Here is a 27,802-nt window from a genome sequence, read left to right as displayed (position 1 = left end):
TGGGACGGGTCTAAGATATTTTTGTGCTCGAGATGGTGGGCTAGTTGTATGTTGGCGATTTTCTCGATGACCTTCGCCGGAAGGGGAGCAGAGAGATGGGCCGGAAATTCTTGAGGTCCTTGGGGTCCACCTTGGGGTTCTTGAGGAGGGCGTTGATTCATGCATGTTTCCAGCTTTCTGGGAATGTCGCTGCCTCGAAGGAGATGTTGATTATCTACCGTAGTTGGGGTGTGATGGTTGTGTCGGCTTTGTTGAATACGTGGTGTGGGCAGGGGTCAGACGGTTATCCTGAGTGGATAGAGTTCATGATCTTGCGTGTCTCGTTGTCGTTGACATGGGACCAGGAGGTCAGGCGGTTGGTGCAGGTGGTGTTCGTGGGTGGGGGGGGGGCGAGGTCTGCTGTGGTCGGGGCGGTCGTGGGGTTGAAGCTGTCGTGGATGTCAGTGATCTTGCGATGGAAGAAGGTGTCCAGTGAGTCGCACAGATCTTGTGAGGGTGGGATGTCGTTGGTGTTGGCGCTGGGGTTGGAGAGTTCCTTCACGATACAGAATAGCTCTTTGGTAGAGAAGCAAAATCTGAGCCTCCGGGCCTCACATACAATATGATCATTTTAGAACATTTCAAACACTAACTCTTACACTAACTATATATCCCATTCTCTTACACTATATAACGCTTGCTTACACTAACTATCTAACCCTATCTCTTGCACTAACTATCTAACCCTAACTCTTACACTAACTCTCTAACCCTAACTCTTACACTAACTGCACTCCATACACAGACACGCCATAGAGAACTGGAACCTGCTCAACACCCTCTCGCCAGATATCGCCTTCTTCACCGAAACATTGACCAATGTCTCCTCTGCAGCTGACATCGCCACTGCCATCCCCGACGGATACAAAATCCAGAATAAGGACCTCCCCCACCGCCCAGGAGGAGGACTCGCCATCGAGCACAAGAGCTCCCTCTGACTCTTCATCTCCAGCACAAGCACACCCCTCTCCAACAAAGAGCACCTCCACTTCCAGACCAGCCCCAGAACCACACTGCATGGGACCCTCATCTACAGACCCCCGGGCCTCGCGCCTTCTCCGCCACCACCATTGCCGACCTTGTTGCACCCCACGCCATGGCCTACACGGAATACATGCTCATCAGACATCCGAAACTTCCACCTCGACAACCACAGCAACCTTAATTCCACCACCCTCCTTGACAACCTTGTCAACCTCAAACTGAAACAGCTTGTCACCACCCCCACCCACAGAGATGGACACATCCTCAACCCCATCTTCGCAGCAGGGACAAACATCCACTTCAGCCACGCCACACAACCCCTCCGGGCAGACCACCACTGTGTACACTTAAACTTCAGCACCATCACCGTACCCAAACCCGCCCCGTGCCTGCCATGAAGGAACTGGAGTAAGATCACAGAGGAACACCCCAGCACACCCTCCTCCATGACCCCCCTCTGTCACAACCGACGCCAACTCCGCAGCCAAAGAACTACACAGCTGGATTACCAGCTGCGCAGTCAAGCTCACACCCCTCCGCCACCCTGTCAAACAACGCCCCCTGAAAGCCGCCTGGTTCACCTTCCACCTCCAAAAAGCCAGGCGCTCCTGCAGATGCCTCGAGAACCTATGGAGGAACAGGAAAACCACCAAGATCAGAACACCTACAGGAATGCCATGACTGAATACCACCAGTGCATAAGAGCCACCAAGCGGACCTTCATCAAGAACAAAATCCACACCAACACCAGTAACTCAAAAGAACGTCATACAGCAATTCACCAAACCCTCCAGCGAAGCCATGGACTTCGCACCATTCCAGGACCTCTGCAACAAGCTCAGCTCCTACTTAAACCTGAAAATCAAGACCCTCTATGACATCATCAGCGAACACACTCCAGACACCAACCCCCTCTCCACCACAAACAACCAGCCCACCATCACCACCTGAACACCTGCCACCACCGAAGACACCTCCATGACCATGAAGAACACCTACTCAGGAGCCCCGACTTCCCCTACCTATTGAATATCTACCACAGAGCCGCCGCTACCATAGCCCCCGAGCTAGGCCGGACCTTTAGTGCCTCCTTCGAAACTGGCATCTTCCCCAACATCTGGAAGCAGGCAGAGGACAAGCCCCTCCTCAAGAAACCCTCGCCGACCCGGCGGACCTAATGAACTACTGGCCCATCTATCTCATTCCCTTCACAGCCTAAATCACAGAGATATTCATCAATGCCCAACTGACCACCTTAATCGAAGAGAACGTCATCGCCGACTCCTCCCAGTCCGGATTTTGCAGCAACCACAGCACGAGACTGCCCTCTTTGCCGCCACCGGCTACTTCCGCATGCTACTCGACCAAGGCCACACTGCGGCCCTCATCCTACTAGACCTCTCCACAGGCTTTGACACCATCTCTCACCGCACTCTCGCAACCAGACTCCACGACGCCGGTATACAACGAACCACCCTCAACTGGATCTGCTCCTTTCTCTCCAGTAGAACCCAAAGGATCACACTCCCACCCTTCCTCTCTGAACCCACAGAGATCAACTGCAGAGTACCACAAGGATCCTCGCTCATCCCTACAGTCTTCAATATCTACATGGCCCTCCACGCCTCCATCATCAGACAGCATGGACTCAGCATAGTATCCTACGCCGATGATATCCAGCTAATCCTCTCCCTCACGAAGAACCCCTAAGACACCAGACTCATACTCCAGGAAGGAATGAAAGACATCGCAGCCTGGATGAACAACAGCTGCCTAAAGCTCAACTCGGAGAAGACAGAGGTCCTTGTCCTTGGACCCTCCTCCACCGCCTGGGACAACACCTGGTGGCCTCCTACCCTGAGAAACCCACCCACTCCGTCAGACCATGCCCATAACCTCTGCATCATCCTAGTCTCCTCCCTCTCCATGACCCACCAGATTAATGCAGTCACCTCCACCTGCTTCAACTCCCTCCGCATACTCCGCAAGACCTTCAAGTGGATCCCTCCTCGAAAGCAGAAAGACCATCACCAATGAACTTGTAACGAGCAGACTGAACTTTAGCAATTCCCTCTATGCTGGAATAAACAGAACCCTGCTTCACAAGCTCCAAACCATCTAAACACCACATCCAGACTCGTCCTCTGAACCCCTTGACACAAGCACATGACCCAGCACTTACGAGACCTCCACTGTCTCCCCGTCGAGAAGAGAATAACCTAAAAACTACTAACCCACAAAATCCTACACAGGGTGTACTATGACAGGGTGCGGCTACATCGCATGGGCCGGGCTAGAGACACGAACTGTCTAAGATGTGCTTGGGGCAGGGAGACTTCTACCATACTGTTTGGACATGTCCCATAATACAGGCATACTGGGACGAGGTTCTGTGGGAGCTGGGAGAAGTGCTGGAGGTCGATTTGCCGTTGAACCCCAAATTGGTGCTGCTGGGAGGAACAAATGACGTGGACTTGGGTCGCCCCCTTCTCATATTTGTAGTTTTGGCATTAGTGGTGGCTAAGAGGGATGTGGCCCGGGCATGAGGGGCCCCCACGCCGCCGAGTCTAGATGACTGGAGAAGGGCCATGGATCTGTACATGGCGGCGGAGAGAGCCACGTACAAGGCTAGAGGATGCCCCAAGAAATTCAACAGAGTTTGGGGGAAATGGCGCCGATACCATGGGCTGGATGGGGGTCTGTCAACTAAGCTGGGAGAGGCACCCGGCTGCACTGGCTGAGGACGGGCGGAATTGGAAGGGGGTTTTTATTTCCACACTTTAGGGATTTGTGCACAAACAAGGTATAGTCCTGTCAAGATGAAGAGGAGATAGTGTGCAGGTGGGAGGGGGAAGGAGGGTGGAGGGTGGGAGGGAAGTGGAGGGTGATTGTATGTGGCATGCCTGTTTTGTTTATGTTTCATAAAACTGCAAATAAAAATATTAAATAGTTTTTTACAAAACTACTCATCCACGTTTACAAATCCCTCCACAACATCGGACCAAATATCTCAACGAGAGAGTCGCCTTCCACGTACCCAAAAGGAACCTCCGCTCCGCTAACCTTGCCCTGACAGTAACCCCACGCATCCGAAGAACCCAAGCAGGTAGAAGAGCCTTCTACGAAGCTGCAAAGACCTGGAACAAGCTTCCAGTCAACATCAGACGGTCCCCTACTCTGCACACCTTCAGGAAGAGCCTCAAAACCTGGCTTTTCAACTGATCCAGAGATGCACCCTGCTCCCAGCGCCTTGAGATGCTCGCGGGTGAGTAGCACGCTTTACAAAACCCTGATTGATTGATTAACGCTAACTTACACTAACTATCTAACCCTAACTCTTACACTATCTAACTCTAACTCTTACACTAACTATCTAAAGCTAACTTACACTATCTGACACTACCTCTTACACTATCTTTCTAACCCTAACGCTAACGCAAACTCTTACAGTAACTAACGCTAATTTTTACATACACTAAGTATGTAATGCTAACTCTTACACTAACTGTCTAACCATAACTCTTACACTAACTATCTAACCCTAACTCTTACATTAACTTTCTAACCCTAACTCTTACACTAACTATCTAACGCACTTACACTAACTATCTAACGTGAACACTTACAGTAAATATCTAACGTAAACTCTTACACTAACTATCTAATGGTAACTCTTACACTATGTATCTAATGCTAATCCTTACACTAACTATCTAACCGTAACTTGTACACTAACTATTTAACCCTAACTCTTACACTAGCTAACCCTAACTCTTACACTATCTAATGTTAACTTTTACACTTACTATCTAACCCTAACTCTTACACTAACTATCTAACCCTAACACTATCTAACCCTATCTCTTAAACTATCTAACACTATCTAACGCTACCTCTTACACTAGCTATCTAACCCTAACTCTTACACTAACTATCTAACGCTAACACTTACTCCAACTATCTAATGGCTTGCACTAACTGTCTAACCCTAACTCTTACACTAACTATCTAACCCTAACTCTTACACTAACTAACACTAAATCTTACACTAACTATCTAACACTAACTCTTACACTAACTATCTAATGCTAACTCTTACACTAACTATCTAATACTAACTCTTACACTAACTGTCTAACGCTAACTCTTTTGGAATGTTGATATGGGATGCAATCCAGTTACCTCTTAATTCCATTGGAATACCTCAATACAGTATTATCTTGCCAAACTCATCATGAACAGAACATAGGGCAGGGCACAGTGTATTTAAATAGTTCGAGATGTACTTTAAAGTTTTACATTTCCTGATAGTAAAAACCCCACAAATTCATTTTTCACCACTGTGACGCCTACCTCTTCCAAAGGCTAACATTGGATTACCTTTTTACCTTTAATAAGAGATAAAGTTTGTATGGGAGTGGGTAGTAATGTCATGTTTGGTGTGTGAAGAATTTTAATTTAAAACCCTCTGTAGTGGTAAAGTCAGATTACAAGACACAATTCTAGAAATGCCACTTTTAAAAAGTTGCTATGCAACAACAACTGGCTATTAAGGGAAGAGAACAATTTATTTTAAGCTAGAGGAGTCTAGTCCTGATTAACTAGGACGTGTCAATGAACGGTGTGAAACATAAATGATTTTTAAACTCAGCAAATTAAATTAATAAGCACCACACACTTAGAAAAATGTATTCTCTCCATAAATCTGACCTCATGCGTTTTCTTCTTCAATGGTTCCTTTTTAGGACCCTTACAGAACTTGGATACACTTGATCCTTTGTCCACCTCTTCACTAAGTGGAGGAGTACTTCCCAGTTTATACTTTGATGAGAACATCAAGCAGCATGATGTTCGTACTTTAACCAGGCTGTATTCAAGTTTTCTAGTCCTTAGGAAAATTAGGATATGTTTGAACAGACTAAAGAGTTCTAAACGGACACCGCATTAAGTGATTTTTGTTTCTTGTATATTGTTAATTGTTTGTTATGTGGTATTACTTTTTATGTCAACACATTTTTCGTATGGTACTGATTTGTTTATTATTATTATTTTTTTTTTCTTCTGAAAAACAGTCCTGTGTCTGTGATGTGTAGCACTTTGCATTTCTGCATTATGTGAATGTTATGCAAAAAGAATAATTTTTTTCTTTGTCTATGGTGCTTATTAACTAAATTTATGTTTTCAAATCCTGCATATGCCATGCCATTGTTGGCACATCCTAGTTAATCCCTTCGGTGCTCATGACGAGCTCAGCTCGTCATGGCATATACCTCTCAGGTGCTCATGATGAGCTGAGCTCGCCATGACCACACCCGTTTTATTATGGCCCAGCACTGCAGGGGAATCGCTCCAGCAGCCATGAGGTTAATCAGGACCCAAATGCTCTAGCTTAAAAGAAATTGTTCTCTTCACTACAGAACCAGTTGCTGTTGTATAGCACTATTCTCCCAGGTTAAGCAGGATACAGGGTTTACCCATTAGAATTCGTGGACTTTCAGAAAGTTGCCATTTTGTTGTCTCTTCCGGATCACTAGACTAGGTGTTTTTGGCAGTTGGCCTTCGTGTATTTGTGAGAAGTTGGCCTGATAGGTGATGTTTCCAATTCTGGAACCACCTGTTATCAGACCAAACAATCCCTTATGGTGTCTGGTTGTAAGTCAACCTTATTAGACAAGCTATCCTAGGGGTAGCATGGACTAAGCAGCCTAAAGGCTTAACTTAAGAGGTCGTGTTAAGCGAGCTGTTTTACCACATACAATCCTGTAGTACCAAATGAAAGGACACCACACAAGTATATATTATAAAAATATATGTATTTATTACTAAAAACAATCCCCAGTATTCTTTATGAATAAAGGGGCACAAGCGTTAAATCAAAAGCACTGTTTAAACATACAAAGTTGCACAATTATGGATGAGGGCAGGGGGCCACTCAAACCATATACTAAACAAGTGGTATAAGAGATGCCACTCGAGCAGTGGTTAGGCCTAGGGCCTAGGGAATCGCTGGGAGCAGTCAGGACAAGCAATGCTGAAGTCGGGAATGGCCCTCGGGATTCGGGAGATGTGCGGAAAGCGCACGCATGCACCAATGTTAACCAATGGTGTGTAAAAGTTGTAACGTTAAAGTTTAAGGACACTTCCGCTGAACCTAGAGGAACAAAACTTAACACACAGACCCTAGAGATGTGCACCAGTGTGGGAACACCGGCGGAGCAAAGTTACCTCACCCACAGGAAGTGGGTGCACAGGGTCGAAGATGCGTCGGGTTTTGACACGCAGGCTCTTGGTGCTTGAAGCTGAAAGGGCTGCAGGCGGGTTAAAGATGAAGTGTCCGGTGGAGTCCAAGGGTGGACTCAAGTCGAAGGGTACCTGAAAGCAGAGGGGACAGAGTCTGGGTCACTCATCAGTGACCAGGGTGGAACCAGGACGGAACCAGGCAATGTCGGGCGCAATCAGGTGGTCGTCGAGGAGCTTCTCTCCGCTGTCACGTGGGCTCTGGGGCATCTGCGACGTCCAGGAGCAGGTCACGATCTGTCCCACGCAGGCTCTCACCGTCGGCGCTGTCGGCTTCAAGTTTGGAGCAAACAACACTTGGCAAGAGCAATCCACGCGGAACCGGGAGATTGCTTCTCACTCGAACCAGGAAGGTCAGAGTGGGGGCTCCTTTTCAGGGGAGCTGGTGTGTTTCTGGAGCAACCAGATTCACGAGTCTTCTTTGTAGTTTCGTCGGCACAGGGACCACTAGCCGGCTGGCAAGTGACCGGGCCAACGCGTTGAGCCAAATGGAGCAGAAGGGCCCCACGCAGCACTCGTCGAGTGTGGAGGGCTGAACTTCGGCTCAAGAGTAGCTCAGGGTGGGGGCTTCTCAAACCCCGGTGCACAGCTTCGAGGGTCACTCGTGGGCTGCACGGTCAGCGTCTCGTGGTCAATTCAAGATGGCGTGCCCCACGCTTCCGGTCGCCTCCACGGGTCTCAGCTTTGCAGGGACTGTGGATCGGGCTGTTGGAAGGCAGGCAGGCTTGATCTCGTCGATCTCAGTCGCTCGAGTTCCGGCGGGAACTGCAACTAAGTAGACGTCGAGGGCTGGATGGTGCCTGCTGCTGCAGGGTGGTCACTCCTTGACCACAAGGGAGATTCTTCGGGCTTCCACGTTGAGATGGAGGTCCAAGGGTCCAGAGTTTCGTTTCTAATGTTTCTTCCAGGAAATCTGATGTGCATTGGCACTGCTCCCACTCTTATTCGAATCTGGGGGGCGTGATTACCTGCTAGGTCCCCCCCTATGGGTGGGACCCAGGAAGTGGGTGGATACACCCCCTTCCTTTGATCCAGGCCGCCCTGGCACGAGGGCTGGAGTGCCCCAGAACCGGTTTGGCCGGATTATGCAAGGGGCAGCCTTGTGCGCCCCAAGCAGTGTCTGGTTTCTTTCAAACCTCCCTGCTACAATCCACTATCTCCGGTCTGGAGGGCGGTGACACCCTCCTGTGACAGGAAACCCTTTGTCCAGGACCCATTTGGCCGAGTTTCGGTCAGCTGCAGGGGTCCAGACATTTGTCTGTGGCAGAGGCATCCATTTTGTGGATCTAAGGTCTTTGGAGAAATTAATCGCATTTAGGTAGAGCAACATGTCCTACCCCTCTAGAGGGGTGGAATGCTATCCCCGTCGCCAGAACTGGCGAGGGGATAGTATTCCAAATCGTATGACTCCTTACACGACATGTTTTGATAAAGCCAAACCAAAGTTGCTATTTAACCGCGAGGATTATAAGGCACTTAAGAGTATATGGTATGGCATTATCCTGAAACAGCTTAGGGAGTTGTTCCCGACAGCTGCAGACAGGCTCAGCTCATGCTAGAGCTCCATCTCACATAAAACCACGCACTCTGCCTCCAGGATTGATGAGGCCTTCTATAGGAGTGGCTCACAGGTTTACATGTGTTCAGATATAGGTTTAGATATAGGTATACTATATCTAAGCAAGGGGTGATTACACCACCTTACCCCAGCTGAGTGATCAGCCAGTTGTGTCAATTTAAGAACCAGCCAGGGGTGGCAAAAGATATGCTGCAGCCCCTGGTAGGCCTTGGTGGCCCCTATGCCCTGGGCACCTATAGTGCATTATACAGGGGCTGACAAGGAGTCCATTTCCAATTGGTATGTGCCTATAGCACATGTGTCAGTAATTTAGTGAGAGAACAGCAGGCTGGGGGTCTGATCAGCAGGCCCACAGCCTCAGTAGTCGAAAACCAGTGAAGCAAAAAGCAAAAATTTGGGGTGACCATAGGATAGCAGACCCCACTCTCCTACAGTATTCCTCTCAGACAGCGACACAACAGAGGGCCTGGGTATTGGCAGGTTGGGCCACCCAAGGCAGGATGGGGAGGCGGAGCTGTGAACAGCCCTAATTACAATTCAAAGACACTGCCTCAGCTCAAAACCAAGGAACTTTGCACTAGCCTAAGTTGCCTGCTGACAGACTGGGGCCAGGGCAAGGGGCAAGGGGAAATAACTTCCAGACTCCTTCCAGTGGGGATGGCTCCAGAAGTTTCTCCCACTTTTAAGTGGAACCAGGTATAATCAGGGACCCTCAAACCCACTCTTCAGTACACTCCTGGACCTGTGGATACTACAGAAGAAAGACTGCTTGAGGCCTGCTCTGCTCTCTGGGAAGGAAGACTGGACCTGCATCCTTTATCCCTGGCCACCTGAGTGACTCTAAGGGCTAGTTAGTTGGCGGCCTGTTCTGAGCTACAGGAACACAACAAGCTCCAGTGGTCTCCCTGCAACTGCCCATCTGTCCTGTTGCACTGAACCTACATACCTTGCTGGCCTCTGTTAGAGTGAGTTCCTTATCCCAAGAGGTGCCTCCCAGGTCCTGGCCCCTTGACGTGGCATTGGTTGAGGTCTTCCTAGTAGAAAAGGAGAAATACTGAAGTTTGGGCATTTTGAGACCAAGATCTTGCTAACCACCAACATGAAGCTCCGGTGAACCAGACTCATCACGCTACAGCGACTGCCATTGATGACTGGGTACGTGAGAGCTGCACTTCGACTATAGCATCGACAGCGCACAGTGACCACCAAGATACAAAAACGACCATCTGTGACGTCCAACAGCTACAGTGTCACCCGGACTGCTTGTTTTTTCTTACAATGACGACTGTGCGGAATGCTGTCCTGTGGCCTTTACCATCATGAACAGGACTCTTAATGCTTAACTTTAGAAGATAACCTTTCCAGTAGGTCTAATCTGGTCCCTCTATCCTGCCTGTGCTCCAACATGGTTGGCCTGAATTTGTGACTTTCCCTCAGTCTCGCACAACCAGATACAAACGAGTGGCACTTTGTGCTTTGAGGCACTGTACCTACCATAAATCTTTGAAATTGCATATCTCCAGTTCTTCCGGTTGGATTATTATCATTTTGGTGTTATATCAATAGAAACATATTACTCAATTTTTTTCTAAATTCAGGTGGGAGTTTTCTTGTGTTTGTGTTTTTACTTTATTACTGTGTGAGTGCTGTGTTGGACATGCCCTGTTTGCAGGGTCATCCCAGAACATTTTGCCTTCCTCCTGTATGTTTTTTCTGACCTGTTGCTGGTGGTTTTATGATTCTGGACACTTTATCTCTCCTGATCAGTGCTAAAGTGCATGTGCTCTTTCTTGTAAACTTGGTAAGATTGGTCTACACCTGTTCGGCATATTTAATTTACCTGTAAGTCACTTGCACAGTGGTATCCCATATAGCCAGGGACTGTAAATTAAATGCTATTGGTGGGCTTGCAGCGCTGCTTGCGCCACTTACCGAAGTAGTCTTTCAAACCTGTCTCAGGCCTCTGTGACTGCAGGGCCTGCGTGCGCAGTTTACTGCTGCCGTGACGTGTCACGTAAAAGGGTTGCCACCTCTGCAACTTCCCTTTTACTACTTGTAAGTCCCCCCTAAGGTAGGCCCTAGCTAGCCCTAAGGAAGGGTGCTGTGTAGGTAAAAGGAAGGATATTGACTTTAAATGTGTGGCATGTCCTGGTAGTGACAAACAGCTTATTTGTTTTCTCACTACTGTGGGGTTGCCCTCTCATAGGGATACATTGGGGATTCCCTGATATGTGCTTCAGTGGTAATTTCTGATCTGAGAGGGGTAGTGTAAGAATCACACCTCCAGAAAGTTGATTGAATGTTGTTTATTCTGGATAAGAAGAAATCCTCAGCACAGCAGTCTCTTCCACAGCGCTGCCTAACAGTCAAGCCCTTACAGAACCTCTAGTACAATACATTCTATTCTCTGTTAGACATTCCACTTCACATGCCAATCGCTGTATCGTGTATTTATAACATGTTATAGTTACATTAACTCTACATTTCTTCCTCCTTACAAAAATTAAATAAATGAACTTTTGAAGGTCATAACTCTAAAATAAAACAGAAAACAAATTTAATAATGATATATATAAACAATACCAAATCACATTTGTATCATTGTACATTTGAAACTTTGCAAACATTTCCGATACTCCACACTGTCCCATTCTCTAACACCACCACATTTCTTTTTACTTCCATTACCTTTAAGGGAACAGAGAACTTACTGTCCCCTTTTGTGATCACACCACTTTTTTTTGTAACCACCCAATCTCCAACTCTGATGTTAGGTATTTTCACACCTTTCCTCATATTGTAATATTTTTCAGCATGTTTTTGTTTTTCAGAAACAGTTGCTTTAATGGCATGGTGATGTACCCATAAACGATCTTTAGCAACCAACCAATTGGGATTTTCTTTCCTACCTGGCTCTCTCCCTTTGAGAGATAAAAAAGGAGAAACACCCGTAATAGCATGAGGAGTAGTTCTATGTGCCCACACCAACTTCTTTAACTCCTCCTTCCAAGACAATCCATTAGCTAACGATAATTGGATGTTATCCATTATAAGACGATTTATCCTCTCTACCATTCCATTAGCTTGTGGTCTATACAAAGCAACTTTTTCATGAGTAGCTCCCCATTTTACCATGAACTCCTTCATTTCCCTTGATACAAATTGTCTGACACAATGGTTCTTGGAGCACCTTCTTCTAGAAAAATCTCTTACAAAAATTCTGTTACCGTTTTTGTGTTAATTACATTTGTTGTTTTATACACAAACCATTTTGTGTGGTAATCTACAAGAACAAAGATGAATCTATTTGCACCACCTAACTTGTTTATAGGACCCACAAAATACATTGCTAACTTTTCCCAAGGTCTGACTGGTAACTCAACACACTTAAGTGGTGGTTCTCTCAATGTTTTTACTTTATCATTGTTTGCACATGCATAACAGTGTTTAATCACTTCTTCTACCATGCTATCCAATTTTGGCCACCAATATGTTTGTCTAATTCTTCTTTTTGACATGCTCCTCCCAGGATGTCCTTCATGAGCTAATTCAATGATCTGACTCCAAAGACTCACTGGAGGTACAATACGATCCCTTCTCATTACTTTACTATCATGTATACTTAACTCTTCTTTGATGTTCCAATACTCTTTCATATCTTCGTGACAACTTACATAGGTTTCCCATCCATTCCTAATGTATTCTTTTATCTTCACTAGAACAGGAACACTCTCCATTGCAACATCCCATATTTCTTTTCTCAATGCTGCACATTCGTGAATTTTGCTTCCTTCATTCTCATTGGTTTCAAAATCAATAATTTCAGTAACCTAATTTTTCGTAGGGAGACGAGATAGACAATCTGCTACTACATTTTGTAGTCCTTTTAAATATTCTACCTCAAAGTTATATTCTAAAACTGACAACAACCATCTTGATATTCTAGGAGTAACTCCTCCTTCTAGACCTCTTCCTCCCTTGAATAAATGTGTTAGTGGTTTGCAGTCTGTCCTAACCTTAAACGGTAAATCCCAAAGAAAATACTTAAAATGTTTGATTGCCCAGCAACATGCAAGGGCTTCTCTTTCAATTGTCGAGTAACTTTTCTCAGCACCTTGCAGTCTCCTGGAAGCGAATCCAATAATCCTTTCTTTTCCTTCTACAATTTGAGATAGTACTGCCCCTAATCCTACACGAATCGCATCAGTCGTCAGATAAGTTTTCCCACAAATCACAAAATGTCCCAATAAAGGAGCTTCCATGATACAATCTTTAACTTGCTCAAATGCATTCTCACGCATCTCACTCAATTCAAATGTCACATCCTTCTTCATTTGTAACCTCAAAGGTTCTACAATTTCAATAAAGTTCTTTACGAACTTCTAACAATACTCAGCTAACCCAAGAAAGGACTTCAATTGATCCTTACTTTCTGGTCGTGGTGCTTCCTTTATGCCTTGAACAATGCTCTGTTTGGGTTTTATACCATCCCCTGAAATAGTATGACCTAGATATGTTACAGATCCTTTTCTAAATTGGCATTTTTCACGTTTGACAGTCAACCCATAATCTTCTAAACGTTTCATTACTCTATCCAACAGATCATCATGATGATTCTCATCTTTCCCTGCTATCATGATATCATCTTGAAAATACCAGACATTCTCTAGACCTTCAAACACCTTCATCATTACTCTCTGAAATACTGCAGCAGCAGATGCTAACCCAAAAGGCATCCTCAAATAACGGAATGCTCCTAGGGGAGTGACGAAGGAAGTCAAATGTCTAGAATCCATGTGAAGATTAATCTGATGATAAGCTGACGTCATATCCACAACCGAAAACACCTTTCCACCAGTCATAGCTGATAGCATTTCTGAAATGTTGGGGAGTGGTTGTCTGTCAACCCAAATATTTCGGTTCAAATCTCTTAAGTCGATGCATAATCTAATTTTCCCCCCTCCTTGGGTGCCACAACAATAGGAGCCAACCACTCTGATGATTCTATTGGCTCGATTATACCCTGACTCAAAAGTTTGTCTAATTCTTTCTGTAAAGATTCTCTCATCATAAGGGGTACATTTTGTACTTTATGTACAATTGAGAGAATCACTCAAGTTTTCAAATTTACAAGTTAAAGACAACCCACGTAGAGACCCCACATATGTATCTATATCTTCATCATGTTGTTGAGCTCTCGTGAAAAACTTATTTCGTTCCATAACAATACTAAGTTTTGTGATAAATCTCAAATCAGGCATTTTTATAGACATTTCGTAAACATTAATAGGCTGTCCATCTCCAACTCCCAAAGATATTTCTGGTAAATTTTCAGATAACCTTCTCCCTTCAACTCCTAGGTGATGTAATAATATAGCTTGACGTCTGACCTGACCATATTTATCCCCTCCAATAGCTAACATGTACGTAAAAAATATTTTTTTCCATTGTTCCCAAGGTATGGAAGTTGCTCCTGGAGTAGGTAAAAATTTAGGTGGTGAATCCATGGCTTGATCAGACATTCTTGCTTCTTTCTAGTGAGGAAAACAAAACAAGAAACTAAAGCAAGAAACTAAAATAATTAATTAATATAATAAATTAACAAAACAGACTAACACAATAAAGCGTATGTCCGTAGTGTTATAATTATTATATTTTCTTGAAAAATTGAAGGTCAAAATTATAGTAGTGAAAATAGTTCCATAGTATTATTTCATATAATATCCAAAAATAATCTTGTTATGTCCATGCCACGAGACCAAGTAATCTCCAGTATTGTCTTTAATCCTCTGTAAATGGTTGTCTTCAGAGTTTATTCCAGTGCTCTTTTATCCACTTTGTGTGAAATTTCAATATAAATGAAGGATATGGTTGTTATTTAATTACTTCAATTTATTATGTTTTGTGTTCTCTCCCCACTCCACCATTACGACAATAAAAGCTTCCAATTCACAGCATTAATATACTTTCAGGCTGTAATAATAGGCTAATGGAGAGTCTATTGCAGCTTCTCTTTGTTGTTTTCTCGTAGAGCAGGATAAGTGGCAGCCTCCCACAGGGATAATTAGTTACACACTTGTAGAATTACAGTTCACTGGTTCATGTCGCCTAAGGAAAGTAATGCTGCTTTGGGAAGATTCTGTTCTGCTGCGCAGTGAAGTACGAGATGATGAATTACACATTGTAAGCTCCTAATTAATTATCACGCGCAGACCTCCTTGTGAGATAATGGAAGGCTTCTCATTTTGAAGCTTAGAATAATGTACTCGCACTCAGCCTTCTTGGTGAGATAATAAAAGCTTGCCTTGCGCTGAAGCTCGAGATAATGCACTCGCGCTGAAGCTTCCTATTGTGATAATGGCAGATGGCGCGTGAAGGAATCCAAAGCTGCCGTCATGTTTACTTTTAAATATTCCACATAACAACGAAGGAAACTGAAATAAACTGGGGTGAGTTGTAAAAACGAGGTGATCTATAATGATAAAATCATTTCAGGCATCTCTCATTTCAAAGAAGTATCATTTCAAAGTGCAGTATAATCAAGGAATAAAAACGATCTTACCAGAGTGTAGATCAGTATTAATCAATATTTTCAGTCCAAGGGTGAGGAAGTCTGCAGTCTGTCCCTCGCACAGACACAACCCTTCGCCAAATATGTAAGAATCACACCTCCAGAAAGTTGATTGAATGTTGTTTATTCTGGATAAGAAGAAATCCTCAGCACAGCAGTCTCTTCCACAGCGCTGCCTAACAGTCAAGCCCTTACAGAACCTCTAGTACAATACATTCTATTATCTGTTAGACATTCCACTTCACATGCCAATCACTGTATCGTGTATTTATAACATGTTATAGTTACATTAACTCTACAGGTAGCATGGCCAAGTCTGGTATGTTTGGAACAATAGAGATAAATCATGCTTATTGGCGAAAGCAAATTTATTATTACTATTTTAGAAATGGCACTTTTAGAAGTTGGAAGTTCTGTGTGCTAGGTGTGTTTGTGCCCTGTTTGGGTGTGTTGACCGTCTGGTTCTGAGTGACTTGAGACAGGGGATGTGCATTCACTCCAGCTAGTCCCTGGTGGGTTGAGGTGTGTCCTGCCCTGCCTGGGTGACACAGCTGTAGGCTGAATAGACGTTGGCTGAATTCAGAGAAGCAGGAGGAGTTTTCCCTTGCACCCTGAATTTGCCTGGTCTGCATTTGGAGTGGTGGGAGGAGTTGTAGCTGCACCTGAATAGGGCTGTGCCTGTCTTCCATAATGCTGGCTCAACCTTCTGTGGTGTATCTGGGGCTGCAAATGTGAAAGGGGTGTTGTGCACTTGAATAGTGTTTGAGGTGCCCCCAGAACAAACACATTTCACTATAAGTACAGGGGCTGTGATGCCATGATGAGAGAGAAGACACTGTGTGGACTGCTGCGCGCCAGAAGGAACCGCTGTTTGAGACTAAGCTCCTGCCCTCTGGGAGGCTCAAGGGACTGCCCTCTGCTAAGGGGCTCCAATGTGCCGGCCTGCCTGAGCCCTGTCCTCCGTGCGGCACACGAAGGAAGTTCCCTTCATGCACTGAAACCCGGAAGGAGCCTGCATGACTCGAGGCGGGCTTGTGGGTGACACGCCACAGTTTTTGTCCGGACCTGAGGAGGCTGCTACGGGGGCACTCATCATTACTGCATTGGGTTCCTGTTTTGTTTTTGTAGCAGCTTCGTGTGTTGGAGGCAGCTGCTCCTGGGCATTTTCCATGAGTGGGGTATGAGTGACATCTCCCCCCAGTGGTGAAAAGTGGGTGTGCCCCCTCCGGCCTCTTGGTGACATATCGCTTGAGGGTGGCACTTGTCCTGGTGTTAACCTTACGGTGAGAGCCCTGCACGAAGGCCCCAGTTCATCGGCGAAGGAAGGCCCAAAGTATGACATTACCGCATTCCCTGTGGTAGGTGGGTAGGTAGCCCAAGAGCACATGCAGGGAAAGGCAATGCTGCAGTACAGATAGCAGGAGTGCAGGTGCCACTCTTAGTTGTGGTAGCCCATTGTCAGGGTTGCGCCCTACGTACAGTACAAGGATGGTGATCTGCAGCAATGGTGGTATGGCGAAGGTGGGCATGATGTGGTTATGATAAGTGCACTGTACAAGTGGCTGCTATGGTGCACTGCTGATGATGTTTATACCTAATGCTTTACGAGAAGCGCAATCCTGCCAGTAGTTACTGGGTATCCTAACTGTAATGTTTTTGATGGTGCCTACTGGCCAAGTGGTTGATGTAATCCCTGTGAAGTCATGACAAGTGCCTGGTGGCACAGTAATATATGTGATTGTGATCTAATGTGTTTTTATGGATAATACAAAGAATATTTTTATATAACCTTGTGTGGAGTTTCTTTTGTGGTGTGCCTAGTGTGTTGCTGCTGTGTGTGTGTTGCACAAACACTTTACACATTGCCTCTGGGATAAACCTGACTGCTCTGCCAAGCTACCAAGGGGGTGAGCCGGGGTTATCTTCAGTGTGTAACTCCCTCGCACTAACTACAGTGATGGAGTCTGCCTGGCCAACCAGAAACACCCTTTATAACATGCTGTATAAATACTTTTCACTTTGCCTCTATCTAAAGCCTGACTGCTTTTGTGCGAAGCTCCCTGGAGGCTAAGCACAGGTTCATTTAGGGACTTTTCGTGGATCCCCTGAGAAGGATTCTGGCTGTTGATCGAATAAAGTTTCACCCCCCTCAACCAACAACCCAATTTGTTACACAAGATATACCATGCAATCCAACTTAAGAACCTCAAGAAATAGGCTTGATGGTTACTGCGTTAGCCAAAACTTAGCACAGTTTAGATACATCTTTAGGGTCTTAGATGTTAGAAACTTGCTAATCATGTCAGAAAGTTCCTTTTGTTCTCTCTGACCATTACTTGCCTTGGTGCATTTATTTTTTTAATTGTTTATGGTTACTGTTTGCATTTTATACACTGGAATAGGATTTTAAAATATACATTTTGAATTATACATCCCATTTCGCAATGCTATTTTAAGTGTGTTATTCATTTATGAAAAGAGTTTTGGGAGTTGTACCATGTTTCTCATCTCATCTAGTGGGGATGGTAATTACCAAAAAACACTCCCTACGCAGTGCTGCTCCGCTAGCAGTGTTTGAGTCAAAGAACAGTTGGATTTTGACTCATTTTATGGTGCATTACACTGAGTCCTTGTTCTACGGAGTTATAAATCTGGGCCCAACACCTCGGGGGCGGGGGGCAGAGGGGTGCTCCCTAGACTGTATCAAGAGTCCAGTTCACTTTCACTTTTCTGTCTGATATACTTGTCCTCTTGCAGAACACTGATCACGATCCACCCTTAATGGACTCCTGCAGTGGAAGAGAGTCAGTCTTTCTTTTGTGTTTAGCCTGCTGCTTCTTAGTTTCCAGGGCAGCCTTTTCTTTACCAGAAGCCTCCTATTTGTTATTTGCTTTGAGTTGCAGGTTTGCGGCTTGAGAACCTCAAACATTCCGGCCACAAAGGAGCAGATTTCTGATTGATTCATTCTAGGATGCTCCTATTCACAATCCTAAACAGGAACTGCAGCCAAGCGCTAGCTCACTCCCAGAGCAGACCCTTCTCTGTGAATACTGCGATAAACGATCAGGGAAAATGTTTCAATATTCCATATTGACCTCAAAGCTAAATCAACAGGTGGTGCGGCTTGATAGGATTGGATATTATTTAAAGAGTGTACTTCTACCCAGAGGTGTCAAGGCGCTAGACAAACGAGGAGAAATGAAAGAAGTACACCTGTAGCAACCTAAGATGAGATAAGCCAGGTTTTCAGATGTTTTTTAAAAACTGGAAAAGAGTCCACACTGGAGGTAATGGTGGGTAGGGAATTCAATAGCTTGGCGGCCGCTACCGAAAAGAAGCGACCACCTCATCTGGTCCTGCAAAATCTGAGAGTCACAAGTTTTTTCTGTGAGGGGGATCTCAGGAGCCTCCCTGGGGTGTACCATTGGAAAGAGTTTCTGTAGATGTGGCGTACCGTTACTCTGCATGGCCTTGTATACCATGCTCAGAGCCTTAAGGCAGATACGCTGCTTCCTGATGGGGGGCCAATGCAGGGAACGAATCCCATTCCTGGCTGACTGGCACTTGGGAATGTTAAGCCTCAGCCACGCCGCTGCATTCTGTACCACCTGGAGCTTGTTAAGGGAGAATGCATTGATGTTCAGGTACAGAGCGTTGCAATAGTCAGGCCAAGAGGTGACTGGAGTGATGATGATTAACTGGTGCAGTTCGGACAGAATAAAAGGCAAAATCTTTCTAAGATTCCTCAGAATATAAAAGAAAGTGCTAACTGTGCTGCTGACCTGTGCGTCAAAGCTAAGACCATCGTCAAAGATGACCCCCACATTTTTTCCTGTCCTAACCCGGGACAAGGAGGGACCACAAACTGCCGGCCACCAAGAGTTTCACCAGATGGAATTCTGCGAGCCAAATACCAGTGTGAGAAGTTAGCCTGGCATATGATGTCCACTATTCTAGTGGCACCTTGGACCAGTCTAAACGACCCTTATTGATGGTGGTTGTAAAGTCAACCTTATCGATCAGCTAGCCTAGTGGTAGCATGGACCAGCAGTCTTAGGCTAAAACTTCAGAGAGCATGTGAAGCCAGCTGTTTTACCATATATAATCCCTTGAATACCAAATGAAAGGACATCACACAAGGTATATATCAAATATATATGTATTTATTTCTAACACAACCCCTCTGAACTCTTTATGAGGTCAGAGATAGAAATACATCACAAGTTACTCATTAAGCATACTATAAGTTGCACAAATACAGTTCTGCCCTAGAGGCCTCACAAACCATATACTAAGTAAGTGGTAGAAGGACCACTTCAGGAATAGTGAATAGGCCTAGGTCCTAGGGAATCACTGAGCAACCAAAGGTTAGGAAGTAGGAGGCCCACGGGAGACGCGTGTAGTGTCTAAACACAGTCGCGAGTTAGCATAGCGTTATAATGGAGAATGAAGAAGTTACAAAGTTACTGATTAAGGACACTTCCGGATGGGGCGTGGCTACGCAGGCGAGCGGAATGGCCACCTAAATGTAGAGCTCCGCCGAGCGGGCTGCAAACGGGGCCATTCCCATACGATCCTTCACTGCCCAGGGGTCGGAAAATGCTTGATGACGACCCCTAAGACCATCGGATGAAGCTGGCCGGGATTAGAGGCCGGGGGACGGCGAGAACGGGCTCAACTGCGGAGGGGTGGTGAGGCCTCCCGGGCCTCGCCGGACGTGACCCTGCTGCGCCGGAGCGCTCGGTGAGTCTTCTGTGGGGCCCCTTCGTTAGCCCCCTTGGCATTGGGGTTGCTGTTGGGCTCTCCCAGGCCCGCTGCTTGCCCCCGGTGGGCTCCGTTGGTGGACGAGCGGACCCCCGGTGCGGGACCGGCCCTTGCGGCCTGGTCCAGCCTCGGGAGCCGGGGCCTCGATTTTGGAGACTGCCTGGGCTGTGTGGCGGCGGGCGGGAGCAGCAGGCGGCGGATCCTGATTGTGATTGGGGGGTGACGGGGGGTGCACCCGGGGGGCTCTAGGGCGACTTTCAGGCGGCCCCGCATCTCCACATTCGGTGGGGGCACTACATCTTCGCCCCCACCACCAGCACGCATCCCCGACTCGCGCCTGTCCCCTAACTGGCCCACGAACAACCCACTCTCCAGCCCCCAAATGCTGCAACTGGCCACGCATATTACACACCTGTGAGCATGCTGATTGGCCGCAAGAAGTCTGCATGGCCTTTGTGACTCTGGCCTATTTACTTGAAAGTGCCTCTTTGTCCTGGATGCCTGGTCTCCCTGCGACGCTGCCATTTGCTGTCTAACTGGGTGGAGAAATAGTCTTGACTGCTGGTGCAGTGTTGTTGCCACGACCCACCACTGGCCCTACATACTGCAAGGGCTTGGCCACCAGATTGGCTCCAGACGGACGTGTCACCCCGGTATAGGAACCCCCCGGGACTACGCGGTTCGGCCTTGGCGTCCCCGCGACCTCTGCAGTGCGGATTGCTCCTAACACGGGGTGGTGTTTGAGACCCCTGATCCATTTGTCCCGGTCTGGACACCTTGCTTGCGGGGTGCCCTGTAACTGTGCTCAACGCTCTTGCTGGTCGCACTTGTCGCTGTGTCTTGACGCACTGGTGCTAGCCCACCGCCATTTCCACCATGGGAAAAAGGGATCCCAACCAAAGGAAACTTACCTTCGAAACGGCTTCCCTCCACACAGTTGAGGACCCACCTACACATGCCGCGGACGCTGAAGGCCCAGCGACAACAGGAGACACCGCTGGTATGGTCGCCGAGATGCTGGGTGAAATGCATGCTGGATTTAAGGCCATGGATTCCCGTTTCGACACCCTCGAAAAGAAAATGGCAGATATGGGCGCGAAGATTCAATCACATGATAGGCGCCTGGATGTGGCTGAATCCAGAGTTTCCGACTTAGAAGATGGAGCTGCGTCGACGCTGAAAAGATTGGAGCGCGTGGAGAAGATCCTTAAAGATGTTGCTATTAAGAATGAGGATTTAGAAGCGCGCAGTAGGCGCAATAACATTCGCATAATTGGTGTGGCGGAGACGACGGCGACCGGACGCTTTGACACATTTGTGGAAAATCTCCTGATCGAACTATTCGGAAGGGACACTTTCATGGCTGGCTTCATAGTGGAGCGTGCACACAGATCATTGGGGCCTCGGCCTAATCCAGGGTTGCCACCCCGGCCCATCATAGCCAGAATCATGAACTTCAGAGACCGGGACGCGGCACTGAAAGCTGCCAGGGAGGCTGGCGAGGTGAAATGGCAAGGTGGAGTGCTATCCTTTTTTCCGGACTTCACAATGATGGTCCAAGACGCGCGCCGAAAATACACTGGTGTCAAGGCCGCTTTGCTCAAGCTGGGGTTGCGCTACGGAATGCTGTACCCTACCAGGCTCAGAGTGGACGTGGATGGCAGGTTTCGCATATTTGACTCCCCCGCCGAGGCACAGGAATGTTGTCAAGCTTACAAAAACAGAGGGTCACCTCGGACCTCAGGCGAAGCACAAAGATCTCCACCACACACAGACTCGCAGGCCAGTGCTGACCTTTTTGCGGAGAGCGGACAAGGCTGAATCATACCCTTTTTAGATTGTCCGTTCACTTTTGTATTATGCACCTAAAGGTGTTCTTGCAGTGTTTTCTATACTGGTTGAGAATTGAATGTCGCCCCGGCCGCGGGTACCCGCGTGGCGGAGCGTTGCCACCCCCCCCATGGCACGGGCCGTATTGTGCTTCTCTCTTAGTTTGCTTTTATTTTTCGAGTATATTACTGAACCATTGCTTTTGTCTGATGACATTGGTGTTATTCTTTGGGGTGGGAGATGCCTCCTAGGGCTTAATGAGAGGCTGGGTGGTGGGAGGGTGGGGGGGACTGTTTCATTCTTCGGTTCTAATGTCAATGAAAATGCACTGTTTTTCTTCTTGAATGATGCCTATTTTGCGGGAGGGAGGCGGCGGATATGCACACGCTTGTTTGTGATTCCTTCGGATTTGAATGGCTAAGGTAGGACAGCAGTCTGGTCCTTCCAGACTTACCCTGATGTCATGGAATGTCCGGGGTTTAAATAACACGAGAAAGCGGCGTCAGGTTCTAAACTACGCAGCGCGACATGGGGTTGATGTACTGTTTCTACAAGAGACACACTTAGTGCGGAATGACTCCTCCTCATTTGCCAAGGGCTGGGGCGCGCACAGGTACTTCTCCAGCTACAGCAGATATGCGAGGGGTGTGGCGATAATGATACATAGGCGCGTCCCCTTTGTGCACTCAGACAGCGTAATTGACGAAGGAGGCAGATATGTTATTGTTACGGGGGTACTTCTTGGCTTCAAAATCACCTTTGCTGGAGTATACGGTCCCAACTCAGACTCCCCCGCCTTATTCCAAAGTCTCCATGATGCTCTGCTACGCATTGACACCGATATGTTGGTGGTAGGTAGAGATTTTACCTTGTTGATGGACCCTGCCAGAGACAGCACGTCTTCTTCCCCAGACTGTAAACCCCGCTCGCGTGCGGTACTGACAGATATGTGCACACACTACCCGCTCATTGATATTGAGGCCCGTTTACACCCTCACTCACCCACTTATACCCATCACTCTGGATATCACAACACTAGTACCAGGATCGACTATTGGCTCCTTTCCCCAGGGGTGGCTGGTTGGGTGAATAACCATTCGACACTCCCACGCACGTTGTCGGATCACTCTCCTATAGTACTGACCCTACTGATTCCTAGACTGGGGGGATACGAGAAGCAATGGCGTTTCCCCGGCAAGGCGTTATCTGACCCGGTCTTCAAGGAAGACATTCGTACAGCAATAGAGGAGTATTTTGAGCACAACACAGGCACAGTAGACACTTGGGCCACGTTGTGGGAGGGATTCAAGGCCACTATTAGAGGGGTCTGCATCACTAAGCACGTGGGGGCCTTGCGCAAGATTCGGGCCAACATGACACGTATCAAGACAGGAATAGCCAAACTGGACAGAGACACACTCACGGACACCGATGGTAAGATAGAGGCGAAGAGGTTAGGGTTGCTGCAGGAGTTCAGGGATGCTGCAGACAGGGAATTGAACTATCTGTGCGTGCAACACTCAGCGAGACAATACGGAGAGGGAGACAGGCCTGGCAAGCTCCTGGCTCAATTGCTCCGCCCTCCCCGTCAGGCCGCATACATCTCTGACATAGTGGATGACTTGGGCGTTAGACATCAGACCACCCCTGCCATCTGCGATGCCTTCTTATCCTACTACAAAACATTGTACACCTCCACTCTGACAGGGGATCGTCGCGACCCAGGCCCCTATATCAATGAGATCGCAATGGTGTTCCTGGAGAAGTATATGCAGGATTTTCTGGCTATGCCTATTGCTCCAGAATACCTCATTGAGGCCATAGATGCATTGAAAGGCTCCTCGGCGCCGGGTCTTGATGGCTTTTCGGCCGACTTTTATAAAGAATACAAGGAGGAGTTAGTACCGCGCCTGATAGAGGTGTATGCAGAGGGACTTGAAATGGGGGTTTTGCCGCCCACGCTCCGAGAGGCGGTCATTATTCTACTTCCTAAGCCCGGTCGTGACCCCACGAGGTGTGGCTCTTACAGGCCCCTTTCGCTACTCAACCTTGACTACAAGATTTTAGCCAAAGTCCTCGCAACCCGACTATCTTTACTGATGGAGTCTATTATCTCGCCGGCTCAGTCTGGATTTGTCCCCCACAGATCCACCTCCTTTAATCTCAGAACGTTGTTTTCGGTGCTCCACAGAATAGATCCAGATACACCGGCGGCCGCGGTGTTTTTTGATGCCGAAAAGGCGTTTGACTCTTTAGAATGGCCCTTTTTTCTGTCAGTCATGAGACGGATGGGCATGCCAACGATGTTCGTCTCCACGGTCGAACTGCTTTATACCGCCCCTAGGGCGCGGTTGCGCCTTAATGGCACACTTTCTGATAGCTTCCCTCTTTCGCGGGGAACCCGACAGGGATGCCCCCTGTCCCCCCTGCTGTATATCCTGGCCATGGACCCTTTGGTGCGGCACTTTCAAGAACACCACATGCACCGTGGGCTCCAGTTTCGAACGGGTCCGCTTCTCATTTCCCTCTACGCGGACGACACCATTTTATATGTTAGGTCTCCGGAGACCAATCTTGCACCCCTGCTTTTGGAAGTGACCTGCTTTGGGGAATACTCGGGCCTTCGTATTAACTGGCACAAATCCGACATCTTTCCACTGACCCCCTCCACAGAACGCTGGGACTGTCCGTTCCCGCTTGAGTGGAATGCTGACTCGGTGAAATATCTGGGTATCCACAATCATCTAGACACGGTATCTCTGATTCGTCTAAACTATGGCCGGGCCTTGGACTTTCTGGAAGATAATCTCACACGTTGGCTTCGCCTCCCTCTGTCGATGGCTGGCCGTATCGCCATAATTAAAATGATTGTGCTCCCCGTTTTCTATATTTATTCAACAACATTCCGATCCCACTCACTAAAATCTTCTTCACTCAACTACGCTCGTTGCTGCTGCGGTTGGTGTGGGGAGACAAGAACCCGCGAGTTTCCTGGCGAATCCTGACGCTGCCTTATGAAAGAGGTGGCTTTGGGGTGCCCGATTTTTATCTTTACTACCTAGTCGCGCAATGCGCTTATGCACACCCCTGGTTTCACCCGGACGCTTGGATTCCATATCTGAGGCCGGAGGCGGACTTGGTGTTGCCGCTTGCCCTCCAAACAGTACTACCCAAAGGCTTACCCCGAGACCCACAAGCCATACAGACTGTTTCCACTACGTCATGGGCTTGGATGCAACTGCGTAGACTACTCCAGCTAGACGTGCTGTATTCGCCGGCTCTTCCACTACCGAACCCACACTGGTTCCCTATCACCGCTGAAACAGTGGTTTGCAACACACTGTCCAAGTATCAGATCACCACGATAGGGGACCTGTTCCCAGATGGACACGTCTTTTCGGTGTCAGAGGATCAGCGATTCACTGACCGGACGTTTATGGATTCGTTTGTATTGACCAGAGTACGATCCATGCTTAGAGCGCAGTTCCCCTCATTCCCACTACCCCCAGATGACATGGCCGCCCTAACTTTCTTACTTCAGTCCCAAACGGGCGCGCATATGGTTTCTAAGTTGTACAGACTCTGTGTGGAGGCCCTTCCTGCTTCGGACGCGAGGGTCCGTGTGGCATGGGAAACTGATTTGGGTGGTTCTATCACAGATGACCAATGGGCTGCTTGTTGCCAAGCTACCAAAGACGTCTCCATTAATAGTAGGCATAAATTGATACATTTCAAGTTTTTGAGGCGGCTGTACTTCACGCCGGCCCTGGCCCACAAATTAGACCCAACCAGGCCTCATTGCTGCCCCAAATGCAAGGCCCCACATGCCGATTTTGCACACCTTACATGGACTTGTCCTAAACTGCATGACTACTGGCTGCAAGTGCACCGCATCTTGGGCGACATTTTAGAATGCGAGTTGCAGCCCATACCATAGATTGCGCTACTGGGTTATGTTGTTGAGTTCCCCCGTGCCACGCGGAAGCTTGCTGCCGTAGGCTTCTTGCTCGCAAAAAGGGAAATTGCTATACTCTGGGGGTCCAGACGAATCCCCAACTCCAAGGCATGGTTACGCAGTCTTGCCCACTGTAATGTCAATAGTGTGGAATATTCCACGCAGGTCCCAACAGCTTCACGTCCAGTGGATATCTGGGGCCCATACCGACAGTACGTTAGCAAATTAACGCAGGCTACACAATCCCAAGCTGCCAGTTCTATTGTCCCGGAAGGGGTGGGATAGGTATCAATATCATGACAGTTGAGCTTTGCCTGTTGCGTTATGAAGGTCTTGTTATTAATATACTACTGGGAAGGGGTAGACGGGAACTGTCGATCCAATTTTTGATGATGTTTGAGAATGGGGTGTTTTCTTCTCTGTTTCTTTGTCTACTTGGCCCCGATTGAAGATATTGCACTACTTACGTCTCTTCTTATGTCATTCCATCAATCCTCGTCTGCCTATGCCAATGCTGTTACTGCCTTGATCATAATTGATGTGTTGCTTGTTGCTCTCTCTCTCACGATGGCATATTCATTTTCGTTATGTTTAAAAGCATATATATATCTCTTTGCATTATCCTTCCACACGTGCGATTCACATGTAGAACTGGAAAAAGGAAAATAAGACTTCTAGAATGTGTTGCACCATTTGTAATATTATTGGTCACGTCCTCCAGATGCCTGTTCTGTATACTGGCTACTCAAATTTTCTATGTAATCGGTTTACTATGTGATTGTATGCTTATACGGACCAATCTGATGCTAATAAAGAGATTTAAAAAAAAAAAAAGGACACTTCCGGATGGACTACGGTAAAACCCCTTAAAACTAGGACACTTCGAGAGTTAACACCCACGCGAACACCGGAGTACTCGAGTTACCTCACACAGGGAAGCCGGGTGCATAGGTGCCTTTTGGTGTCGGGTTTCGTCGTCGTTTTCAATGGAGATCTGCAAAGGAGTGTTGCAGGCGACCAGAGGAGAAGTGTCCGGGTGGATCCAAGGGTGGATCGGAGATGAGAAGAACCTGAAAGCAGAGGGGACAGAGTCTGGGCCACTAGCCAGTGACCAGGAAGGAACCAGGAAGGAACCAAGCGATGTCGAGTTGATTCAGGTGAAGAGGTGAAGCTTGTCTCTGCAGCCACGAGGACCAGGAGGTGTCGACGATGACCAGGAGCTGGATTCGAGCTGTCCCACGACGGATCTAGTTGACTGCGGTGTCGGTATCCGGACTGGACCCAACAAGCCTTGTTAACTGCAATCCACGCAAGAAGTGAAAATTGGCTTCAGGTCAGACCAGCAAGGTCTGGGGAGCTTCTCCTTTGTAGGGAAGCGGGAGCAAGCCTGGAGCAAACAGGCAAGCGATGTAAATTCAAAGGTTTGTCTTCCGAGAAATTCAAAGATTTGTCTTTGATAGATAGACAGACTCTTGAGGAGGAAGCCGGGAGTCAGGGAGGAATTCGTTTTTACTTGTTTGAAATACTGAAGATTGAATACTGAATCTGTGTTATTTGTGTGACTTTTTTAAAAATTACTCACAGAACGGTACGATCTCTGTGCACTTTTTAAAATCCCCTCACTTTCCCCTACCTTTTCACTCGCCCTTCCCGAGGGTCCACACATCCTCAGGTGGCCGATTTGGGGTCACTAGGGGCGCGGGATCAGGATCTCGAGCGCTCTGATACAGGCGCCATCTTGAGGGTAATCACGGTCGGCGGACTAGTGGTGAGGGCGATTTGG

Source organism: Lissotriton helveticus, chromosome 1_1 (assembly GCF_964261635.1).
Source record: "Lissotriton helveticus chromosome 1_1, aLisHel1.1, whole genome shotgun sequence".
In the NCBI taxonomy this organism is placed as follows: domain Eukaryota; kingdom Metazoa; phylum Chordata; class Amphibia; order Caudata; family Salamandridae; genus Lissotriton; species Lissotriton helveticus.
This window is presented reverse-complemented; position numbering follows the sequence as displayed.